This window comes from Monodelphis domestica, chromosome 4 (assembly GCF_027887165.1).
Source record: "Monodelphis domestica isolate mMonDom1 chromosome 4, mMonDom1.pri, whole genome shotgun sequence".
Classification (NCBI taxonomy): domain Eukaryota; kingdom Metazoa; phylum Chordata; class Mammalia; order Didelphimorphia; family Didelphidae; genus Monodelphis; species Monodelphis domestica.
In genome coordinates, this window is record NC_077230.1 from 350,693,389 (window position 1) to 350,706,915 (window position 13,527).

The following is a 13,527-nucleotide window of genomic DNA, read 5'->3' on the forward strand; positions in this document are numbered from 1 at the left end:
CTTAAGTGTGGGTGGAGTAATGTTAGAGTTCTCACATTCCTGATCAAGTACCTTCATTGTTTAAAATGGGGAATGGTCTTAACCAAATGTTCTAAGGTAGAGTGAGAATTTTTAACATTCACAAGTCTGAGAAATTTTAAGATTCACAGTACTAATCATTTATTAATAAAATGAGAGAGTGAAGGAGAGAGGGAGATTTCAGCCTTACTAATTTAAGGTAATATCTGGTCCCAGGTTTCACCCCACCCTGGTGCCCTCCAATGCTGCCACTTGCCAGGCATCAGCCCAGGGATTCAGTCTGTTCAAGGGCAGAAGTAAGAACAGACATTCTCCTTCCCAGGTTTGCCTTTTAAACCCCTCTAGCTCTTTCCTCCAAGGTGACATTGCATGTTGATACTCACACTGATGCCAGGGGATGCCAGGCCATTAAATATGACATTACTCTGTAACACCCACCATTAGGGAGCCCTAGGATAAAGGTATTTTCCCTCAAATCCCCTAGGGAATTCTTATTGTACAAGTCATGTACACACAGGCAGATAAATATTTTCTTGCCCTCATCTTTTGGCTTGTGCAGAAAAATTGGCAGGTGAAACTTTAATAAATGCTTTGTTAAACTGTAGTCATCCCAGCTGTGTGACCCTGGGCAAGTCACTTGTCCCCCATTGCCTAGCCCTTACCACTCTTCTGCCTTGGAGCCAATACTATGTATTGGCTCCAAGACAGAAGGTAAGGGTTAAAAAAATAAATAAAAAAAAAACTGTAGTCAAACTGACCATTCATTGCACTTTGATCTCTCAATCTAGACACCATTTCAAAAAAGGAAATGTGTGTGGGAGCAGCTGGGTATCTCAGTGGATTGAGAACCAGGCCTATAGATGGGAGGTCCTAGGTTCAAATCTGGCCTCAGCCACTTCCTAGCTGTGTGACCCTGGGCAAGTCACTTGACCCCCATTGCCTAGCCCTTACCACTCTGCTGCCTTAGAGCCAATACACAGTATTGACTCCAAGATGGAAGGTAAGGGTTAAAAAAAAAAAGAAAGGAAATGTGTTCAGTAGTGAGATTATTTTTGATGAAGGCAGGTTCTTCTTTGAAGAAATATCAATAAACATCTAGGAAAGGAAGTGGTGATAGCAATCATGTTTTAGAATTTTTCCAAGAATCAAATTCAATGTCATTGGCCTATGACTTGTTCTTTCTTGTCACAGGCAAGGTCCAGCCTCACTCATGACTCCAGGGGTTCCTGACAGCTGGCAAATGATCAGTCATGAAAATAACAAATGGAAGACAACTGTATCTTAAGGCCATGATAGCTGCTCTGTCATCCCCAGGCTTGATGTTTATTTTCATACCAATTTTCTTGGCACACAGATACAGTTCCTAAAACAGATGTCTAAATGGAGATAATTGGAAAAATGATACATTAATTTTCAACAAATCACTTGATTAACATTCTATATTCTTGTATTGTGATTGCAGATTCTTGACAGAATAAAGGTTTCACTCAAGACCAATGATTTCATCCCAGGTGGCTTAATTTTCCCATTACCCTGTGAGGAGTTTTTTAGCTTACAAACAATCAAGGAAATTTACTTATCAGAAGTAATCAATCAGAAGTTCTTAAAGACAATTCAACAATCAGACCATTGAAGCTGAGGGGTGCTGGGAACACAATTCAGATTTAATATTAGACTGATCATTTTTCAGGGTTTACTAGGGAGTTTTCGTGTTATTGGTTTTCACTGAGGCACACTGAAGCTTAGTATACCTGTAGTGTACCTGTATGTCTTGTATGGACCTTTATGATTGATTTGTGTTCTGGCTTCATGAGAATAGGTTTCTGTGAGTGGGAAAGTTCTGAGCTTGGACTGTAATTGTGGTTTCACTGGGTATTATGTACCTCAGTAAATGTTAACCCATGATCGTCTTTTTGGATTGGGTTTGAGGGTCTGATCTTTTGGGGTATTAGGTATTTTGCTCTTGCATTATTCCTTCTGAGACTAGGGAGAATGATAGTCATGTCAATTCCATAGGTAAAGTATATTAAAGAGAGAGGTCATGCTTCTGGGACTGAGTGGGCAATCACATCTTGCCAAGGGCCACTCTGTGGCCTCCTTAGCTACCACACGTGACTCTGTCAAGGCATCATGGCCTGATGGCTCCCAGCACTTTCTTGCTAAAATTTTTTAAGAATCAGAATATTCGGGCTTCTTCAATACTTGGAGAGCACTTTTTCTTTTCTCCAATCCAATCCAATCCAGTCAACAACTATAGACCACTTACTATGTTGAAGCTAGGTATACAATTAATAAAAAAGAAGACAGTTCTAAAAAAAGTATATAATCATAGTCTAAAAAGAGTATATAGGGGGCAATTGGGTGGCTCAGTGGATTGAGAGCCAGACCCAGAGATGGGGGGTCCTGGGTTCAAATCTGGCCTCACACACTTCCTAGCTATGTGACTCTGGGAAAATCACTTAGCTCCTATTGCTTAGCCCTTACCACACTTCTGCCTTGGAACCAATACACAGTATTGATTGTAAGATGGAAGGTAAGGGTTTAAAAAAAATAAAAAAAATATAAAGAGTATATAAGCAAACTCTAAAAGGGGAAACAACCCCCAAAAGAAGGCAGGTAGGGAGAGGAAAACATTGAGCACCCAGTGTGGCTTGTGAAATTTAATCAATTAAACAATATGAATTCATATCTCTGGATGTAATATCATTTACTAATAGGGCATGTAATCTGTTAATCAAGGACAGGTTCATAGCATGTGCCCATTTGCTCTAAAAACCTCGAGGAAGGGTCAGTTTTATACCTAAATGTGTCTTCCTTCTGATTGGCCTGACTAGTCATCATTGCAACCTTTCCGGACAATCCTGATTTTGGATATTTTAATGAGGAGATAAACCAAGACTCCTCAGATCCTCTCTATTACCTTGTTGTTGGGAGAGGGAGGGATAATGCTCAGATTGGGAGGGTCAATCTACACCTAGCTTATGGAAAGCATAGCACCTAGTTTGCATTAGCATATGGAAACTCCAAGAAGAGGTTAAATTTCAATCATTAGCTTAATTACATACAGCTTCACTCTTCTTTACCCTTTCCCACTCCCAGGCTTTCACATGAACCTTTGATTAAGTACTCTTTTGCACAGGCAAAGGGTATTTTATTAGTTTCCTATAAATTGGAAGTTCCTCTGTATATCTTTGGGTCTCTGACAAGCACAATAAACAATAAAACTGCATCTATTTGCATCTTATCTTGGCCTCTCTGATTATTTGAATGATTAAAGGGTGCCAGATCTATTTCTGGAAGCCCTAACTTTGCCCCCTGTCCTTTAGGAAATTGCTTTGGGGGAAGCCCCCGACTGACCTGATGGATCCTACCTCTGACTTGGAGGTACTTAATGATGCCAGTTTATATAAGAGTCCATTAGTAGTCATTCAAGCCTTATGTATCCTTGTTTTATTCTCAAAGTTTATTGACCTTATCCAGGCAATCCAGCCCAAACTGGAAAGATCTTTTTGCAGCTAGTGTTAAAGCATCAGCCTCTTCCTGTCAGTCCAGCCCTGGGCTCCTTCTTTCCTTGTATCCACTGCAGAGCTAGTCAATCATTTTCCCTGCCCTTTGTTCCCCAAAATATAAGACCCCCCCAAGTTCTGTCACTTTTTGGAGAATCATGTTTGGTGGTGCATTCTCCCAGAGACACTGTTCCCAGAGTCCCGGAGCTTTGGCTCTGCATGGTTTTGAAATGCTTTACTCAGTGTGGCAACTGAATATTAAGAACTTGTCTCTTGCCTGATTAAAGACTGGGCTTTTCTGACCATTTTAGTGGTTCTGTGTTTTTCAAAGTTAACAAGGGGTACATCTTGTGATATAGAGACCCCCCAAATTCCCACTCCAGACATAGCTCTAGAACTCTTTTCTAATGGACTATATTGCTCCCATTTATTGGCTTAAGTAAATTCCAAAGTTAGGCAAACATACCACAGAGCAGGGTGTTCTCAACTACCAACTAGCTTTTGGGGGAGGGAGGTGGGGTTTGCAAGTAGGAAAGAGACTTCCTGCAACATTTTTCATGATGATCCCCTTCTGAATAGCTTTAAAGCAACAAAGTAAGAAATATAATACAGGACTATGATCACTTTTTCAATTACATTCAGAAACAATTTTTGACAATTGCTCTCTGACATTGTGCCTTTCAAGTGCCTCCCCCGCCCCCTGTAAATAGTGTGATATAGAGGTGATGTGTATTTTTCTCAGCCAGTCTGAAAGAAAACAAGAGGCAAAGCCCAAACCAGTCACAGGTTTATTGAGAGAGATTGGTGGACCTCAGCAAAGCATAAGCTTTCCTCACACCTAAGACAATAAGACAGCTGAATGAGTTTCCAACAGTTATATACCCTAATACATCCCCGTGTGGACGTCCAGAGGACACATCACAGGGTCAGAGGCCACCCCTGCTCCTTCAGAGGACAAGCCCTAGAGGGGAACATGGATATTCCTTATGTGAAGAGGGGAGATCCCTTATATGATAACTGAGTTAAAACGTCTGCTCACAGGTCAGGATCCACACTGAGAAAACTAGAACCTCCTTCACTCTGGGTACTTTACACTTAGTAATCAATGAGGAGGCTGATGTGATGAATTGATGCAGGCAGTTAACACCCTCTTCTTTGTCTCTGAGCACTTTGATGCTCTCAGAAAGTATCCCAGAGTTCAAAGTAGCTAAAGGAGGTGCTAAGTAGGCAAACTAAACAACTACCCCCTGGGAGGTCCTGAGTGGGGGGACAAGGGGAGGAGAGGAAGTGACACCTTCTTCTTGGGGTGGAAAAGGGTGGAGTTATCTGGGAGAGGGGAATAAAAGCCCAGGCCTGCGGGCTCAGAACCCAGAGCCCAGCTCAACCTGTGTTTCTGACTGGGAAAGCTCCCAGCAGCACCAGCACCAGCACCAGCACCAGCACCAGCACCAGCACCAGCACCAGCACCAGCACCAGCACCAGCACCAGCACCAGCACCAGCACCAGCACCAGCACAAAGGCAGGTTTCCTCCTGGGGAAATGCTTTTTCTTCCCTTCATATCTGTGAAAATTGAGAGCTGGCCTGGGAGGATTCTTGGAGTCACTAGAGCTATGGGGTTTGCATCAGGGCTTGTGCCATGGGCATCAGTGCATGGCCATAGTCCAGTGTCTTACTCCATCTAAACCTGAGTTTTCTCATCTCCAAGGCAGGCATTTTAATGCCCATAATAGCCTAAATCAAGCAGGCTGTCAGCCTCAAATGGGATAATTCATGGAGACTAGCAATAGGTCTGAAGGGGAGAAATGTGCTGATTGCAATCCAGTGGCATGTTGGTCTGAACTGTCTTGGGTATATGGCAGGCAGGAGTTACATTCTGGGGACAGAGAGCTTCCATCCAAATTCTGAAGGCTGCAGTGTTACTGGGGGGAAGGGGAAGAAGGACTCCGAGGTTTATAGCCAAGGCTCAGCCCCTTTGCCGCCAATGACCAGTTCCACAACGGGCATATCTGGCACTTAACCAATAAAACCCATTTATCCCAATCGGTATTAAAAGAGAAATCAGACTAGAGAAGGGAGGTCCTTGGTTCAAATCTGGTCTCAGACACTTCCCAGTTGTGTGACCCTGGGCAAGTCACTTAACCCCCATTGCCTAGCCATTACCATTCTTCTGCCTTGGAACCAGTACACAGCATTGATTCCAAGATGGAAGGTGAGGGTTTAAAAGAAAAACCAAACAGAAATCAGAGGAAGCATTCATAGGAGAATAAAGATGCCAGATAATACAGAGTGGAGGATCTCCTCCCATCCAGTGAGGTAACTCAGATCTCAGCCAATGGGAAGGTCCCCAAAGTCTCTGGTACAGCAAGCTGGAGATAGAGAAGGACATGAGACTCTCACCTCTTCTCATATCTTTGCAGAATCTTTTCATTAATAGCTTGAGGTGGGTCAGGCCTCATCCATCTCTTGAGGCTCAAAGTCAGAAGGTCCCCAAATGACTCAAGGCTTCCAAAAGGACTCCAGGAAAACAGGAAGCTCTCTTTGCTCTGGCCAACCTCACTCACACATGGCAGGACAGTCACCTCCACCATTAAAGAGAGTCCCAAGGCAATGGGCACATGAGAAAAATATAATGAGAGGCTTTCTTAATGCTTTATAAAATTAAAGCAATGAAAAATATAATTATACTTTGTTGCTTTTCGTCATGCCATTTTCCACTTAATTTTGCTCAAAGTTTGATGTCGCTTGACTCTCCCCTCTCTTCCGATGCTCTGACTTCTATTTCTTCCCTTTCACTGTCCAACTCCCAGAAAAGGAACATACACCAGCGGCTGCCTCTTTCACATCTCCAAGCTATGTTTGAGCTAACCCACAGAAGAACTGAAGAAAACAAGGGATCCCCTTCTCAGTGATTTACCAGCAATGGGTGGAGGCAGAGCTAAAAGTCTGGCTACCAGATAAAGGGGGAGACATTAGCTGGGACTCCCTGATAGTGCAGGAAGGTTAAGGCCAACAGTGGAAAGAGCTCTGGGCTAAGCAGCCACTGCCTGGACCCAAATGGCCATTTTGACCACTTTAAAGCTACTCTAACATTAACCTTTCCCTCTGCAGGTGCAAGTGCTGGAACAGAAATCATTGCCTCAGGAGCTGAGACATCACTTTGGGGATTTCTACTAGAAGAGCCCATACCCAGATCATCTCAATGGAAAATATCGAGTTGGAAACCAAAGAATCTTGGACACTGGCTTTGGTTTACGAAGATGATCAAGAATTATACCCCACTCCAGTGGAACATTCAGCACTGCCCTTCTTTGTATCTGAGGGGAAATGTTCATTCTACTTCTCCAAACTTCTTCCCAAACTTATAGTGACTTTTGTGCTCTTCTTAATTGCTATGCTTCTTTTGGGAAATCATCCCGTTACCCTTTTTTGATAATATAAAACCAACCCCAGCACTGTGAAATTCAAGCATGTATCCTTGGACTTTGTACAAATTATTGTCTGTTAAGAGGAACATAAAGAGTCAGAGGGAAGGGTTGCAGGGAACACTCTTGACATGAGTAATACTGACTAGTCATGGACAGATCAGAACACTTTTGACCTGGGCTTCTTTATGGGTCATTCTGGCATAGTACATTCCAATTCCCAAAAGACCTCCAAGAGCTGTTGGTCTCTAAGGCTCCAGGCCTCTAAGGACTCCTGTCCTCGTTATATACAGGGACAAGAGAAGAGGACTCAGCACAAAGTCTCAGTGGACTTCCCCAGCTGAATATCCAGAAAAGGGCACTGATGTGATCAGAGGAGGACCAGAAGAGAGAAATATCAGGGAAATGTAAGATGACTCAGTTTGCATCTTCTACCCTGCCTGGTTTCAGTGCTATGGAACACTCCATAGCACATAGCACTGCATAGCACCTGGTTTGAATCTCATTCAAGCTTTTCTCGGCTCAGGCTTCTTTTTCCAGATTAGAGCTTTCCAAATTGTGGTCAGGGGAGAAGTAAAGACAAAGGGACTTGTCACCCTAGCTGGCTCTTTTTTAGCCATAAGCAAAAGTAAGGGTTCCGGCCCAGGTAGATTCTTTGGGGTCTCGGGGTGATCACATTATTGGGGTCTCACACTTCAGAGCCTGTCTGCCTTTTCAGCAGAGGGGTCTTGACAAAAAGCAGAGGAAAAAGGATGGATCCCATTGTTCCATAGCACTCAAACCAGGCAGGGTAGAAGATGCAAACTGTTCTTGGAGTTTCAGAAATATTGATTGAATATTGTTACTTTTGCTAACCAAAAATACATTAAGAATGATACACTCATTTTCACTCCATATAGACAGAAGGACTGAGTTGTGAATCCAGTTCTGTCAATTACTATGTAGATGAGCCAAGTCACTTAAACACTGTCTGTCTCTCAGTTCCTCATCAGTAAAATGAGGATAATTAGGCTAGATGGTTTCCAACTGATTTTGATCTTTAGAACTCCAGGCCTCTGTTTTATGCTAAAAGGACCACAGGTACTCATATGGAACGTTGCCAGCCAAGTTTTCCAGTTTCCTGGCTCCTTACCATGTGCCTGGATATACCCAAATGGGATAAGAAGAATCCCCAGGAAGCCAAAATGAAACCTCATGGTTATTAGACTGCAACACGGAGAAATAAATAGCACATCTGTGGTAGAAAAAGCCTTTTGCTAGGCTACAAGAAGATCTAGTAGAACAACTTGGGGAGACTTGTAATAACTGACTGATTTATCTCTTAGGACTGAGGTCTAGGCCTTATTGGCTTGAGGCCCTTGATTCTTATTCCTTTCTTACTTTCTCTCTTTTTCTATTGATTAATCAGTGTATTATAAATTAAATTTCTCTATAAAACCCAGTTGGCTTGGGCATATTCATAAATTGGGAATATATTCCCCGGCGACCATCTTATATTTATATAAAACCAAGACACAGTAGAAAACATATTTCAGCTGTCATAATTGTTATATATATATCCCTTGCTCCCAAACATTTTAATTATCTCAGTTTATGGCTCCCACTCTCTTATCTACAACTACTTAACGCTCAAAACTATTTTAAATCTAACAGAAATTAGTGTATTATTCTCAACCATATTGGCAATATTAAAGTCTCCAAAATGTATATGTCCAGGATTCCAGAAAGAACTAGTAAAGTTGATTTTTCTGAGAAGGCATCCCTAGCAATATAGTGATCAGATATCAGAAGATAATGGCCTTTTAATTACCTTTTACCTGAGTGAGTGTATGGGGTGCTCAGGGAGGGGTAGTATCTCTGGTATGGAGGGCTTGTTGTGCCCTCTTAGGGCAGCTCTCCAGCCTCTGACCCTCAACTGACACCCAGCTCTCACTTGTGGCTCCCAGTAGCTGCTAGCATGCAGCAGCGGCCACACCCCGGGCAACGGCTTCAGCAGGCTGGCTAATACTTGTGAGGGTAGCCATTGGGTCATCAACCCCTGGTGAACCAGGGCTTTGCTCACCCAGCATGTGAAGACTGCTTCAGCTGAACAGATGGAAGAAACCAATAAGAAGGTTCAACAGCTGAGAGGGCAACGCAGCAAAGCACTGTGGAGTGCTTAGGGCGTGTTGGAGCACAAAAGACAACATGGCCATCCAATGCCGCTGAGGAAGTCTCCAGGTTTAAAGACTTTTCATGCCACTTGGACCCAGGCTTCCAACACCGAGAGAGTGGGACTGTCTCTGTGTATCGACTTTTCCACTTAAATCTTCATGCACAAGTGTCTTTGTGCACAAAAACACACAAAGACAATAGTCATCCTCGCTTACCGAGAGACTACTACTATTACTACTACCTGAGTGAGACAGAAACAACTAATGTCTGTACTATATTGTATAAGTGGAAATTTTGTATCCTTTGGACTTCATCTCTCAGCATTCTTTCCTCCTCCCCAAATTCACTTTTCCCTTTCCTATTGTGCCTCCTTACATTGTTTATATATAGTGGAGGTAGCTCCTCCCTCTCCTTCTCTTTTCCATGTGGTAGGCTGGTGAGCTCTTTCAGTTTCTCTAGCCTTTTACTTTCCCTTTGCTTCAAGTTAAATATTAATAAATATTATTAAATATAGTACTTGGAGTATTGAATATTACTTTTAAAATTTAAAATAGTATAAAAGGTATTTGGGGATATCATTTGAATTTGTACTGTAAATAGGTTTAAAACTATAGTTTAGTGATAGGTGAATATACTCTTCCCTCTTCTATAATCCCCTTCCCCAGTTTAACACTAGGACACTTAAATTTGGTATTCTTTGTCCCTTCTCATTTATTACTGACCCAATCTGTGTAATTTCCATTGGGGGGGGGTGCAGTGCCTGTCCAGGAAGCCAGGTGGATGGGAGGCTCTGGAAGGCACTCCCAATCAGCCCTGCACCCAAAATGTTTGCATGTAGATTGGGGCCTGATTCTGATCTTTGATCATTAGCCAGGGGAGGTTGATTTGGAGGGTACCCCCTTCAGGACCTGACCAGGGTGAATGTGTCAGGATGATGTCCTTTAGTCTGAAGGTTGTATGTTTCTACACATAAGCTGGGGGTTTTGACTTGGGCTTTTTGTCCTTTGTTTTTTGTTCTTTTAACTTTTGGAGCTTGTAACTTTTGGGCCTGGCCTTTTCCTTTCTCTCTCTCAATAAAGCATTTAATTTTTGAAAATGGCTTCCCAGATTTCTGAAATAGTGGCTAAAGAGGATAAATTTTGAAATTTTCAAGGTCCCCTCAATTTGTACCCCATACAAAAGGAAGTGAAATGGAATGGGAAGTCTGGAGAAACTCTGGACACAGTGTTGGGTCATGGAAGCCAGATTCAGGGCTGGTTTGACTAGGGAACAGAGGAGTTTTGAGACAGGTAGAAGGTGATAGATTGCTGGATTCCAGTTCTACTTCAGACACTTACTTACTAGCAGTGATAACTTGGACAAGGTACTGTCTCTAACCAGTTCCCTTTCCACAAAATGGGTAAATAGCACTTGCCTCAAAGGAATGCAGTCAAATTCAAATGAAATCATCTGTGTCAAAGACCGTGAAAGGGCCATAGACATGTTATAGGATGGTTATGGCCATTCCTTGAACAGGGATAGGGGCAAGGAGCCACCAATGCATATTCCACCTGGGAGTGGTCATGGCACTGATTGGAAGGTCTAACAACTGAACAATTCACACTCAGCTTTGCTGGCTCTTTTTGCCTGAGGTGCCTTGGCCCCAGGGTGTTTCATGGGCTTCACCAGAAGCCTGTAGCCAAAGCCAGAAAGTCTGCCATCTACATGAGCAACACTGTGTAGGACCATTCCTGAGCCTGGGGTGGTCACTCCTTGGTTTGGCCCTCCAGCTGCTGTTTCTGATGCCATGGCTGTACTGCAGGGCCCACGGACTTAGCAACTAGGGCTCCTGGGCATACTTTGTCTCCCTCCTAGGAGATGGGAGTTCTCCAGTTCAGAGATCAGAAAAAGTAAAACTTGGGCTTGGGCTGGTTACTCAGACACTGAGCTCCTGTCATCAGTCCTGTTGTGGGTTCATTTGGCAAAGAGCTCCCTGCCTGAAGTGAGAACTAGAACCTCCTTCACTCTGGGTACTTTACACTTAGTAATCAATGAGGAGGCTGATGTGATTAGTTGATGCAGGCAGTTAACACCCTCTTCTGTGTCTCTGAGCACTTTGATGCTCTCAGAAAGTATCCCAGAGTTCAAAGGACCTAAAGGAGGTGCTAAATAGTCAAAGTAAACAACTACCCCCTGGGAGGTCCTGAGTGGGGGGACAAGGGGAGGAGAGGAAGTGACACCTTCTTCTTGGGGTGGAAAAGGGAGGAGTTATCTGGGAGAGGGGAATAAAAGCCCAGGTCTGCTGGCTCAGAACACAGAGCCCAGCTCAACCTGTGCTTCTGACTGAGAAAGCTCACAGCACCAGCATAGCCAAGGTAGGTTTCCTCTTGGGGAAATGCTTTTTCTTTTTCTTTTTCTTTTTCTTTTTCTTTTTCTTTTTTCTTCTTTTTCTCCACCCTCTCTATAACTGCACAAATTAAGAGCTGGCCTGGGAAGGGCCTTGGAGTCACTAGAGCTATGGGGTTTGCATCAGGGTTTGTTCCATGGGCATCACTGCATGGCCATAGTCCAGTGTCTTACTCCATCTAAACCTGAGTTTTCTCATCTCCAAGGCAGGCATTTTAATGCCCATAATAGGCTGAGTCAAGCAGGCTGTCAGCCTCAAATGGGATAATTCATGGAGACTAGCAATAGGTCTGAAGGGGAGAAATGTGCTGATTCCAATCCAGTGGCATGTTGGTGTGAACTCTCTTGGGTATATGGCAGGCAGGAGTTACATTCTGGGGATAGAGAGCTTCCATCTAAATTCTGATGGCTGCACTGTTACTGGGGGGAAGGGGAAGAAGGACCCCGAGGTTTATAGCCAAGGCTCAGCCCCTTTCCCACCAATGACCAGTTCCACAATGGAATACTTGGACTTAACCCACTAAACTCACTTATCAGTATTAAAAGAGAAATCAGACTAGAGAAGGGAGGTTCTAGGTTCACTCTGGCCTCTGCCACTTCCCAGCTGTGTGACCCTGGGCAAGTCACTTAACCCCTATTGCCTAGCCCTTACCACTCTTCTGCCTTGGAACCAATACAGAGCATTAATTCCAAGATGGAAGATGAGGGTTTAAAAGAAAAACCAAACAGAAATCAGAGGAAGCATTCATAGGAGCATAAAGATACCAGATAATACAGAGTGGAGGATCTCCTCCCATCCAGTGAGGTAACTCAGATCTCAGCCAATGGGAAGGTCCCCAAAGTCTCTGGTACAGCAAGCTGGAGATAGAGAAGGACATGAGACTCTCACCACTTCTCAAGTCTTTGCAGAATCTTTTCTTTTAGCAGCTTGAGGTGGGTCAGGCCTCATCCATCTCTTGAGGCTCAAAGCCAGAAGGTCCCCAAATGACTCAAGGCTTCCAAAAGGACTCCAGGAAAACAGGAAGCTCTTTTTCTCTGGCCAACCTCACTCACACATGGCAGGACAGTCACCTCCACCACTAAAGAGAGTCCTAAGGCAATGGGCTCTGGGAGAGGGTGTAGAAAAGCAAGACATGAGGAAAATATAATGAGAAGCTTTCTTAATGCTTTATAAAATTAAAGCAATGATAAATATACTCATACTTTGTTACTTTTCGTCATGCCATTTTCCACGTAATTTTGCTCAAAGTTTGATGTCGCTTGACTCTCCCCTCTCTCCCGATGCTCTGACTTCTATTTCTTCCCTTTCACTGTCCAACTCCCAGAAAAAGGAACGTGCACCAGTGGTGGCCTCTTTCACATCTCCAAGCTATGCTTGAGCTAACCCACAGTAGAATTGAAGAAAACAAGGGATCCCCTTCTCAGTGATTTAGCAGCAAAGGGTGGAGGCAGAGCAAACATCTGGCTACCAGATGAAGGGAGAGGCATCAGCTGGGACTCCCTGATAGTGCAGGAAGGTTAAGGCCAACAGTGGAAAGAGCTCTGGGCTAAGCAGCCACTGTCTGGCCCAAATGACCAACATTAACCTTTCCCTCTGCAGGTGCAAGTGGTGGAAGAGAAATCATTGGCTCAGGAGCTGAGACATGACTTTGGGGATTTCTACTAGAAGAGCCCCTACCCAGATCATCTCAATGGAAAGTCTAATGAATGAGATGTGGGCACTGACTTTGGATAATGAAGCTTGTGAAGAACAGAAAGTCCCTGTGGAGGAACATTCGATACCAGAGCCAAAACCTGGCCCCACATGTGGCTACTACGCATACAAATTCATGTGCTTTGTTATCCTGGCTTTCATATTGGTCCTAGTCGGTTTGCTTATGTGGCTGCTCATGCCATCATCCAACATGAACAGCAACAGAAATGCTACAGAATTCGACCAGATGTCTTTAGACTTCATACACAATCCTGAGAGCTGTTGTTTTAGAGTTTTCTTCGCTTGGTACTACTGACACCATCAATTAGATCGTCACTCGATATACTG